This window comes from Gekko japonicus, unplaced genomic scaffold (assembly GCF_001447785.1).
Source record: "Gekko japonicus isolate JY-2015 unplaced genomic scaffold, Gekko_japonicus_V1.1 scaffold1619, whole genome shotgun sequence".
NCBI lineage: Eukaryota > Metazoa > Chordata > Lepidosauria > Squamata > Gekkonidae > Gekko > Gekko japonicus.
The window spans coordinates 48,354-60,665 of record NW_015175408.1 but is presented as its reverse complement, the minus strand read 5'-3'; positions in this window follow the sequence as shown (position 1 = coordinate 60,665).

Genomic DNA, 12,312 nt, shown 5'->3' with positions numbered 1-12,312 from the left:
AGGTTTTTGCAGGACTTTCCAGAATGATGCAGAAGAAACCGTGTACACCACAGGAAACATTGCAGCTGTCACATCAGTGTCAATGCTCTGGCTGCATTCAGACAAAAGACTTCTGCAGTTCAAAAATATTAATTACTCTGCTCCTCTTCCTTCCCTTCTATGCATGGAGACTCACAGTTACAAACTGTCTACTGTTACCTGTGATATATGGATGCAAGCATGCAGATTTAGAATCCCTATTATTCAGGGTGGGGCAAATTGGAGTTAACCTTCCACCAATTTCATTTGTATTTCGTTGGTAACTGGAGTTTCATATTGTGACTCTGCATAAAAATAGAGTGGAGTAGGGAAGCAAGGTGTCCACATGAGCCTGGCAACAAGCTGCATATTTTTTCTTAATCACACTTAAGTATGACATCTGAACATGGACTCTGGGTCCAACCATAGTGAAGCAGGCGATCCAGGCAACACGTTCCGGATGGGGCACCCTCTAACGTGCACTTGGGAAGGTGGCATGGTATAGTTCAGTCTCGTCAGATCTTGGAAGCTAAGCAGGGCTGGTACTTGGATGGGACACCACCAAGAAAGGCTCTGCAGAGGAAGGCTTATGGCAAACCACTTCTGCTTCTCACTTGCCTAGGAAGACCCTTACTGGGATTGCCATAAGTCATTTGCCACTCAGCACTCGCCTGCTCCTTTGGAGGAAAGCGATGGCGAACCTAAACAGCATGATAAAAAGTAGAGACGTCACCCTGCCAACAAAAGTCCGCATGGTCAAAGCAATGGTATTCCCAGTAGTCATGTATGGCTGCGAGAGTTGGACTATAAGGAAGGCCGAGCGCCAAAGAATAGATTCTTTTGAACGATGGTGCTGGAGAAGACTCTTGAGAGTCCCCTGGACTGCAAGAAGATCAAATCAGTCAATCCTAAAAGAAATCAACCCTGACTGTTCCCTGGAAGGCCAGATAATGAAACTGAAGCTCAAATACTTTGGCCACCAAATGAGAAGGGAGCACTCACTGGAGAAGCCCCTGATGCTGGGAAAGATCGAAGGTCAAAGAAGACGGGGACGGCAAAGGATGAGATGGTTAGACAGTGTCATAGATGCAACGAACATGAAATTGATCAAAAGGCAGATGAAGGCAGAAGATAGGAAGGCCTGGCGTGATCTGGTCCATGGGGTCGCGAAGAGTCGGACTCGACTGTGCGACTGAACAACAACAACAACTTTTGTACTTGCATAAGCTGCGTATTGTATGTTCCCTAAATAGATTAATGGTGAAAGGAAGTGCAGCTCTACCAGAAAACAAGGTGAGCAATTTTGTATGGAGTGGGAGGCAATTTAAGGAGTGCTGAATTTTTATACAGTGGTTAGGGTGTTAGACTAGGATCTGGGAGGCCCAGGTCTAATTCCCCACTCTGCCATGGAAGCTCACTAGGTGGCCTTGGGCCAGTCACTCCCACTCTCATCCTAACCTACCTCTTAGGGTTGTTGTTGCAATGGTAAAACATAAGAAAATGATGTGAGCGGCTTTGCATTCTCATTGGGTAGAAAAATGTGTTTTACTCATCTAAAGTAAATAAAAGTAAAGTACATTGCCGCACGACAGGTTGACTTTGTGCACTGAATTGATCCTTTAGTATCAGAGGGGAAAGTAAAAATGCTTCCCAGATGGCTGTCTATGTGCATGCCCATTGCACGCACGTGCCTGCCTCTTGCCACTTACAACACAAACTCAACCCAGAGAATCAAGTCTGTGTGCACCACCATGGCCAGGCAGCTGTTTAGGTGCAGGGGCAGTAGCCACCAAATGCCATCTCAGGTGGATCTCCATGTAAAAAGGTAGCCATCTTGAGATCTTGCTCTTTTTGACCTGAGAAAATATCAAAGGCTTAAAAATGCATCTGCTACTGGGAAAAGATGGAGGCTGGCTACAGAAAAAGCCGCAGTGTATGAGAAAGATCTTGGCTCAAATTTGGCTTCTGTGGAGCCTCTGTTTAAGCAAGCAGGCACAGAAACGTTTATAGCTCTTATGGCTGAGAGGGAGGGAGGGAAGGCAGGATGGTATAGCCTGATGTTGTCAGATTTTAGAAGATCTCGGGGGTTGGTACTCTCAGATGTGAGACTGCCAAGGAAGAATGCAGAGGAAGGCAATGGCAAACTGCCTCTGCTTCTCACTTCCCTTAAAAGCCCCTTACTGGGCCTTCTGTAAGTCAATTGGGACTTGATGTCACTTACACACACACACAAACATATGGCTGCAACAATATGCTGCTCAAATAAATCAGATTTCCTGTGGTCACAGGTGGGGCTCACAATGGCTCACCCCTCCCTTTGATTAGCAAAAGCAGAATGAATTGTGCAAAATGAGACATCCCAGCAAATTGTTTAATGTTCATAGGCTTGCCAACGTCCAGTGGGGGCCTGGAGATCTCACGACTGATTGCACCTGATTTCCAGACTAAAGAGATCAGTTCTCCGGGGGTGGGGAGAGAAAAGGGCTGTTTTGGAAGGTGGACTCTATGGCATTATACCCCATTGAAGTCACTCCGCTCCCTAAAAACCTGCCCTCCCCAGACCATATCCCTAAATCTCCAGGAATTTCCCAGTGAGAAGCTGGCAACCATAAACTAGTTGCCTGTTCTTGACCCTCTTTTCTCTTTGGTCCACAGACCCTGGCTAAGATCCATCTCCTCTGTGCACAGAAAGCAAATTTGGCTGCTCCTTTTGCAGCAGTCAGAAGGCAGGCTGAGTGCAAGCCATGCGATCGAGGGGAGGGGACAGGCTGGCCTGGCCAAACTTTTTTTCTGCACACGCACCCCCGTCCCTCTCTCTCTTTTCCGTCTCTCTCTTCAATGCATAATGATTAATGCTTTTGTTCTTATCCTAAAATCCCTAATCGAACCACATCCACTATCAGATATATTAAAGCAACAAATCATACTTAGGAGAACACAAATCTGCATTTTTAGAAGCAAATTGGCTGGGGAAATTGGCTTGAGACACACACACAGCATCGATTTCCAGATGGAATCTGAACCTGGACTTCAAATTGAGTGTAGCAGCCACTGCATCTCAGATCCTGATTTTTGCAGGGAGTGAAGGAAAATGGGATGCTGGTTGAATATCATCCTTATCAAAACTCCCTGCAAAGGAGATGATATGAAGGAAGGGAGATTCTAGTAAGGAGACTGGAGCTATCAACCACCCCCAAATGTATTTCTTCACCTTATACACAGCCTTTCTCCCCAATGGGGATCCAGAGTGGCTTCCAACATTGTTCTGTCCTCCGTTTTATCCTCACAACAACCCTGTGAGGTAGGTTAGGCTGAGAGTATATGACTGGCCCAAGGTCACCCAGAGAGCTTCCCTGGCAGAGCAGGGATTTGAACCTCTCAGATCCTAGTTGGTACTCTGACCACTACACCAAAACCCCTGTATTCTCTATTTCTGATATTTTTGAAGATTTACTCTTTTCGAAGCAATGCAATTTACTACTAAATGAAGGCAACCCACGTGCCTCCCAAGTGGTCCATCCGAACAATTGATTCCATCAAGGAAGTATGGGAGGGAGGTATGCCTAGAGTGGAGGGCACCTACCTTTCATGGGAGTCCCTTCCGCAGTTTCATTGTCCATTTCAGTATCCAAGTAGAAAGCACTACAGAGAATGGCATCTAGAGATTCTCAGAAAGCAATGGGCTTTTCAAACTCTGGACTAGGGACTGCCAGAACAATTGCCTGACGTTACTGTAGGTCAGGAAAAAAAATGTTCTCCCACATATTACAGTGGCAACCTGCTTTTCAGTTGTAAAATACACATAGGAGAGCTGCTTGTTCCTTTAACAGTGCAAAAAAAGTGTCAATGTGTGCATGGCTCTCCATCATCCATGTGCATGTCAGATCCCTGCCTTAAAAGAAATACAGACATTGAACTTTCATTCATAAGGCTTTCAAGTATGTATTCATGGCCCTCAGGTTAAAAAAATGTAGAGCTGTGCAAAGAAGAAACAACACCGGAAAGAAGAAACATACCAGAAAAGCAGCCCTCGGTATTGCAAAGTCTGAAAAATTATTGCCATAAAGGACGGTGCTGGGGCATTTAGGTTAGGGCTAGTTTAGATTGGCTAAAGCCCTCCCACATGGATGTAACCACAGGAAGGAAGGAAGGAATGTTCATCTTGCACAACCATGTGGACAGGCACCACTTCCTGGCAATGCATTAGCCGCTTGGTAAGGCCCATTGTTACATGAACTGCCACCTAGTTGCGCAGGACTAGATGTTTCCTCCTCCCATGCAGGTATGCTACAGAGAGTTACAGAGTCCTCAGATTACTGGAACAAATGTTTTCATTTCATTCATTTATTGTTTAACCCATCCTACCCGTTCCCCAAGGTCTGGGCAGGCAACTTTTTAAAAACACTGGGCACAGAATCCTGCAGAAGTCCATTGTGACTAAAGTCCCATGGCAAGATATTGAATACGAGCTGCCCTACGCTGCAGCCTCAGGATGACTTGCAGCAATTTCATCAATATTTATCCCTGTCTCCAAAGGGCTCACCATCTAAGCCTCACGCTTGAATAGCTTGTGGATAGCAAGGAGAGTGTAGTAAAAATAATATAATCTTTCCACTCCTCAGCTACTCTGCGGCTTGTCCCAGAGATCAGCAAAGATCCCAACGGTATAGAGCATTTGTTCCATCCTCCTAGAAACCCAGCAAACCCCAGAACTGACACCTGCGCTCCTCACTCGTTACCATCTTCTGATAATCACTCAGAACAAAGTTTGAGTCCAGTGGCAACTTTAAGACCAACAAAGTTTTATTCACGGTATAAACTTTTATGCAAACACACATCATCAGACTATCAGAGATAATTACTCAGTTATTGTATTCCGTTTTCTGAATGTTGATTTTCCACTGTGAGCAAATCATGCCTGCTTATCAAGTGGGATAGGGTCTGCCCTCCTTTTTTATTTTATTTTATGAGACTGTTAGTTACAAATTAAGTTTCAAAAAAATCAGAGCATAGTGCATACAGTACTTAAGTTGCAACAGATAAAGTTTTTACACTTGTACATTTTCTTAAACATTAGTTTAGTCTCATAACATCTTTAAAATATTTTAGTTGTATACTTTTTGCCTCTCTAAATTATTTTCTAACAGTTCTAACATTTCTGCTCTCCTGATTCCCCATGATCAGAGTCAGAGATTGCCAGGTCCTCCCTGGCCACCAGTGGGGGGATGGGGGGTAGGGCTGCCAGATCCAGGCTGGGGACCTGGGGATGGAGCCCGGGGAGGACAGGGCCCTCAGTGGGGTACAAGGCCATAGAGTCCACTCTCCAAAGCAGCCATTTCTACAGGGGAAGTGATCTCTGTAGTCTGGAGATGAGGTGTACTTCCAGGGGATCCCCAGGTCCCACCTGGAGGCTGGCATCCCTAGCTTACACAGTGATTGCAGGCATTGCAACATGGTCTTTTAAAATAAGACAGGTTGCCAAATTCATGGCAATGGAATTGTTATGTGCACCCCACTTTTCCAAAAGGTGAGAAGTGCCTGCGTGCCTCCCCTTTTAGGTCCAACAATTAGAAAAAGACACCAAGAAGCCCCAAGTGATCTTTTCTCCAAAGGGAACCAGCATGGCTATGTGCAAATCTCTAGAACTTCTTGGCATTTAGAGTCTGGCAGCATGGATTACGCCTATCACCGCGGCTTTGCATAACCCAACTCCTGATAGTAGACAAAAGAGCTTAACGATGTAGCAAATCCAGCAAGATTAGCTGTGTAAAAGGTAAATGTAAAGGTTTCCCTTGCTTGAAAGCCAGTAGAATCCGACTCTAGGGGACAGTGCACTTCTCCATTTCCAAGCCGAAGAGCCAGCACTGTCCGAAGACTTTTCCGTGGTTATGTGCCCGGCATGACTAAAAGCTGAGGCGCACAGAATGCTGTTACCTTCCCACCAAAGTGGTACCTATTTATCTACTTGAGATTTCTTGCTTTCCAATGGCTAGGTTTGGCCAGAGCTCACTCCACCACGTGGCACTCGGGTCTTGAACTTATGAGCTAGCTCACTCCACCACGTGGCACTCGGGTCTTACGGGCTCCCAACCTTCCAGTCTGCAGTAGAAGGGGCTGTACCACTTCTGACTGTGCTTGGGGAGGGAGTCACATTTTTAATGCTCCTCCATCTGTAAAACCCCACTGCGAATTAAAGAAAAATTCTCCCCCACACATTCTATACTTGTTTACCATATTGTGGAATTATTAACATAGGGCAGGGGTCTCCCAACCTTTTTGACCCTGTGGGTATCTTTGGAATTATGGCACAGTGTGGTGGGCACAGTCACAAAAAAATGGCTGCTACAAAATTGGCTGCAGCAGTCTACAAGCAGTTCTGAATAAAATACGTAAGGAAAATTGGCTGCTGCAGGAGGTGGAATCAGCCACACAATGGCTCCCACAGCTTACCTTCAGTCACATGGTGAAGATCCTTGCACTGTGGTGGTGGCTTCTGCCAAAGCAACTTAAAAAAAAATGTACAGCCAATGAAATTCCCAGTGGCCAATCATAAGCCATGCTTGCCACAAGCCCCACGTGGCCCCATCCACTTTCTAAACACACTTGGTGGGTGCCATCGTGCCACAGACTGATGTAGAGGAACTAAAATATATCCCTCACCTGCTTGCCAAAGTGGTACAGTCCATTCTATTACCTCAGCTTTCTGCCACTTCATATGGCTACTTGAACCAACCACACTAAAGTCCCATGAAAATCCATAAGTGCTTCTCTATAATTGACTGGGGATTGGCAGCACCCCCACAGTGAATTCCCTGTTCCCCCAAAATATAATTGAATAGACCTTGTTTCATAAATTGGGGCCATTGTATACTGAGGAAACCCCTTAGTCGAGCTAGTGGTTGCTGAAGAACATGATCCACTGTTTCTGTGATGGCCCCAACCCATGTAGTGAGTTCTTCTAAAAACACGGCCTGAAGTAGGGACAGGTAAGCCCAACATGGGGATCCTGTTCTTCCCTGACAAGTGTTGATAGAGCAGTTCTGATTTCGATTTCATCTCTCCCCAGGGCCGGCTCGCTCACTAGGTGAACTAGGCATTCGCCTAGAGCGGGCTGGCCCTTAGGGGCGCCAAACTGCACCCACCCCCCGCCAAAAGCCCCTATACCCAGCGTGGCCCATTCCTGCAACCTGCCAGCCTGTGGGAGGCTCCACCAGCAGGAGCCGGGAAAGGCACTGGGCGGCTGGGCGAGGAGGCAGCCGGGCAAAGTGGGTCAGTCGGTGCGGAAATTCTCTGGCCGGTGGCAGCAGCAGCACCTTACCAGCACAGCAGCCCTTACCAGCATGGGGGGTGATGCACAGGGGAGAGGGGGCGGCGCATGGGGGGGCGTCAGAAGGGATCCTTGCCTAGGGTGCAAAATAAGCTGGGGCCGGCCCTGTCTCTCCCTAAAGCACAGAACAGCGTTTAACAATGCTAGTTGCTAAACTAGACTAACTAGTTTAAACGAAACTAAATTGGAGAGCTAGACTTTGACCAGAGAGACCCCGGTTCAAATTCCCACTTGACCATGGAGCTGACTAGTTTACTTTCATCCAGTAACACAGTCCCTCAGCTGAACTACTTCATAGAGTTGTTGTGAGGATGAAGTCGAGGGGAGATAGCCACATATGCTGCCCTGAACGCGTGGGGCCAGGAGATCTCCTGGAATTACAACAGATCTCCAGGCTAGAGATAAGTTTCCCTGGGGAAAACTGCAGTTTTGGAGGGTGGGCTCTGTGGCATCACATCCTCCCCTCTCCAAACTCCCACTATGCTCCAAATCTCCAGGAATCTCCCAACCCAGAGTTGGCAACCTTACAGACTATATCCCTGCCTAGGCCTTTGTGTGTGGGCCAGAGTAGTTTAAAAATCTATATTTCTAGATGAGGTGGGAAGGGGAAGTATTATTAGAATAAGATGCATAAAATGAAACCCTGATGGGTAACCCCTTATGGTCCAAGGACCTCAATTCTCCTTATGATGCATAAATATATGGTGAGAACGGAAAACTCTGAGCGTACACATGCCCTGCTCACTTCTGCTTGTGGGGCTGTGGATTGGGGAAATTGCATCCTGTCTAGGTGATTGGCATCACAGAAAGGTCTGGGTCAGGCCACGCAACAGTAAACCCATCAACTGTCAGGGCATGTGATGGAAAAGGCGGTCATTGGGTTTCAGCAGGGTGCATGCAATAATGGCTGGAGTTGATTGCCTGGCACACACACAGGACTGCAGCAGAGCTAGGAAAGTCTCAGACAACTGAATACCTGTGCATCTAGCACAATTACCTTGGAAGTCTGGACTGCATTACCGTATTTACCCGAAAGGAAGATGACCCTGAATGTTTGATGACCCCCTTAAATAATTTTTAACTGAACATAACTGTAACTTGTATATCAGTGTCAGACAACTCCCTCTTTTTTATGGCATACCTCGAGGGAAAGAAACTAGTTGTGCATTGGGGTAAATACTGTTCATTATATAGAATCAGTCGTTCAATATCCAATTTGTTGATCGGTCACAGTTTCCACGTTTCAGCATGGCTTATGCCCTTCTCCAGCCCTGCTCTCTTTGTCCTGACCTACAGAGGTGAGGCAGCCATAGGTGGCAAGTAGAGACAGGGATTTTTCAGTGGTGGCACCTCAGTTTTGGAATGCCCTTCCCCTTGAGGTTTGCTTGGCACCGACCTTACTTTCCTTTAGGCACCGGCATGTAACATTTTACCTGGGGTTTTGACTGAAGGGTTCCATATTTTAAAAGCTGTTTTTATGTCTGAAGGGCTGTTTGATTAAAGGGGTTGCCATCCTCCAGGTGGGACCTGGAGATAGCCCACTATTACAACTGATCTCCAGGCTACAGAGATCAATTCCCCTGGAGCAAATGGCTGCTTTGGAGGGTGGACTCTTCCCGAACCCCGCCCTCCCTAGGTCCCACCCCCAATATCTCCAGTTGTTTCCCCACCCAGAGCTGACAGTCCTGTTGATGAATATTATTTTAGGCTACTGAATGTTGTCTTATGCTGTTTTTGTGCCTTTGTTTTCATGGATGGTTTCTGTGATGTTGGCTTTAGAATTGTACTCTGTGTGTGTGTTGTGTGTGTCTATTTGAGCCGCTTCGAGCAGGTCTTTGAAAAGTGACACATAGATTTTCTAAATCAATAAGTGCAGGATATTTCGATATGATTCCGTGTGTGTAAAGTGTAATCAAGTTGGAGCCGACTTACGGCAGACCCAGCAAGGGGCTTCCAAGGCAAGTGGGAAGCAGAGGTGGTTTGCCATTAGTCTTCCTTGGTGGCCTCCCTTCCAAACGTGACCCTGCTTAGCTTCCAAGATCTGATGAGACGGGCTATACCATGGCACCTTCCCCTCTCATATGATGCTATCTACATTAATTTTATACCACTTTAGCCGTCACAGTTTCCTCCAACAAATCTTGCGAACTACAATTTGGTGAGGGTGGTGAGTTCCCTACCATCCCCTCAGAGAACTACAATCCCCAGAATTAGGTACAAGCATGACCCCTCACCCCCCACACATCTCAAGGCTGAGCACAGGGCCGCCAACCTGCAGGTGGCACATGGCGTTCTCCTGGCATTCCATCCAGTGTTCCCCCTCTAAGATGAGTTAGTGTGAGCTAGCTCACAGGGTTTTTTTAGCCTCTGGCTCACACATTTTTGTCTTCGCTCAGGAAGGATGGCTCCAGAGCAAACTAATTTATGCAGCAGCCAAATCACCTGCTCACAACTTTAATGCCAGTTGCTGACAAAGTAGAATTTTTGCTCACAGGGCTCCATAGCTTACAGAGATTAGTACTCTAGGAGAAAATGGCAGCGGGGGGAGGGGGGATCTATGGCGGCATATCCCACCGAGGGCCTTTCCTTTCCAAACCCTGCCTTCCTCAGGCTTTATCCTAAATCTCCAGGGATTTCCCAACCCAGAGTTGGCAAGCCTAATGTCTAGGAGTAGAAAAGAGCAGGAGTCCAGTAGCACCTTAAAGACTAATACAATTTGTGGCAAGGTATGCATGAGGAGAGCCAGTTTGGTGTAGTGGTTAAGTGCACGGACTCTAATCTGGGAGAACCGGGTTTGATTCCCCACTCCTCCACTTGCACCTGTCTGGATGACCTTGGGCAAGCCGCAGTTCTGATAAGAGCTGTTCTTGAAAAAAGAGCAGTTTCTGTCAGAGCTCTCTCAGCCCCTCCTACCTCACAGGGTGTCTGTTGTGGGGAGGGGAAAGGAAAGGAGATTGTAAGCTGCTCTGAGACACCTTTGGGTTGTGAAGGGCGGGGTATAAATCCCATTTCTCCTCTTTCTTCTTCTTCTTCTTCTTTCAGGAGTCTGCTCACTTCTTCAGCTCTAGGAGTGAGACTTCCAAGCAATTCTGAGCCCTCCCATTAGCAACTGACCACTAGCTTCACTTTCGAGTGTAACTGTGAGGTGCTTGCTTGCTTCCCCCACCCCGGGGACTTTTTGTTGTTGTTGTTCATGTCTGCTATTGTACACACCAAGCACTACTGTTATAGGAAGCCCCAAGGATATGAAAGCAAATGTCCCCAGTCTTTCTTTCCCCACCCTGTCTCTGTGGTCCGTTATCGTCTCTCACCCTTCACTCTTCCCATGAGTGTTTCGACAGACACTGGCCCTGCAATTTCCTCACCCTCTGCTTGGATGTTGCACAAGAGAAAAACCACACCCAGTGCTTCTTGGACGCCTCAAGTCTACTGGGGCCACTGGTGGGGGGAGACGAGGAGGAGGGGGAAAATGCATCGCTTAGGAACAAGGCTTTAGCAGAATTTCAAATTCAGTCAGCTACAAGTCCCTCTGATCATTAGCCTGACATTACGGTTGCCAGCTTCCAGGTGGTGGCTGGAGATCTCCTGGGATTACAACTATTTCCAGGCGACAGAGATCACTTCCCATGAAGAAAATGGCCACTTTGGAAGGTGGTCTCCATGGCATTATACCCCACTGAAGTCCCTCCCCTTCCCACACCCTGCCCCTCCTAGGCTCCACCCCCCAAAATCTCCAGGTACCTCCCAACCCGGAGCTGGCAACTCTACTTATAACTGGATAATTTATTCAATGGATGATAACTTTTGTGGAAACAAATTCAGTCCTGTTAGCTGTGAAATATCAATGGAGCCTCCACATACAGAGGTAGTATATCCCTCAAATACCAGATGTAGGAGTCAAACAACAAGGGATGGCCGTTTCAAGCACATGCTGATTGTGATCCCTAGCGGCATCAAGATGGCCGCTGCAGAAAACAGATTGTAGGGCTCCCACCACATGTAGTGATATTGCCAGCTGAGATGGTTTTTGAAAAAGCATTGGATGAGATAAAATAGGGGTCTATCAATAGCTATTAGCCACAAAAGCCAAATCTAACCTCAGTGCTGAGAGTTCATGGCCTCTATCCAACCACAGAGTCCCAAAGACTTAAGGCCGTTTAAGTTTTCTTCAGAGCAGGCAGCAGTTTTCACCAGTTTCTCCCCTCTTGCTGCAGATAGCTGAGCCCTTCAAAATGCTGTTTGGAGGGGGGCAGTGAATCCTTAGGAACAGAGGTGGGTGGGAGAGACTGCAGTAGGAGTAGAGAATCAGTGGAAACTGCCACCCTTTCTTAAGCAAATATAAAAGTCCTCAAGTCTTCAAACCTACACGATTGGTTACAGGCCAGTGGTGTGCCTCTCAGAACCAGATGCTGGGGCAAAGAACGGGAGAAAGTCACAACCACTGTTCCCTCTAAGCTGAGACTGTTAGTGTGAGCTAGCTCACAGTTTTTTTTAGCCTCTGGCTCACACATTTTTGTCTTAGCTCAGGAAGGACGGCTCCAGAGCAAACGAATTTATGCAGCAGCCAAATTGCTCACTCACAACTTCAATGCCAGTAGCTCACAAAGTAGAATTTTTGCTCACAAGAGTCCACAGCTTAGAGGGAGCATTGCAACCAGTGTTTATTTATTTACTTCATTTCTTCCCAGCCAAACCAAAGAGGCTTATGTAATTCTCCTCTCCTCCATTTCATTCCCACAATAACCCTGTGAAGTAGTTAGGCTGGAAGAGAATGACTGGCCCAAGGTCACCCAGTGAGTCTCCATGGCAGAGCAGAGGCTCCAGCCTGGGTCTCACAGATCCTAATCCAACATGCTAACCAATACACCGTGCAATATGTTCTGTTTATGAGCTGCCCAGTGCTGGCTAAGGAATGCTAGACTATATGGGCCTGGGTCTTTATTTATTTATATCCCACTTTTCTCGCT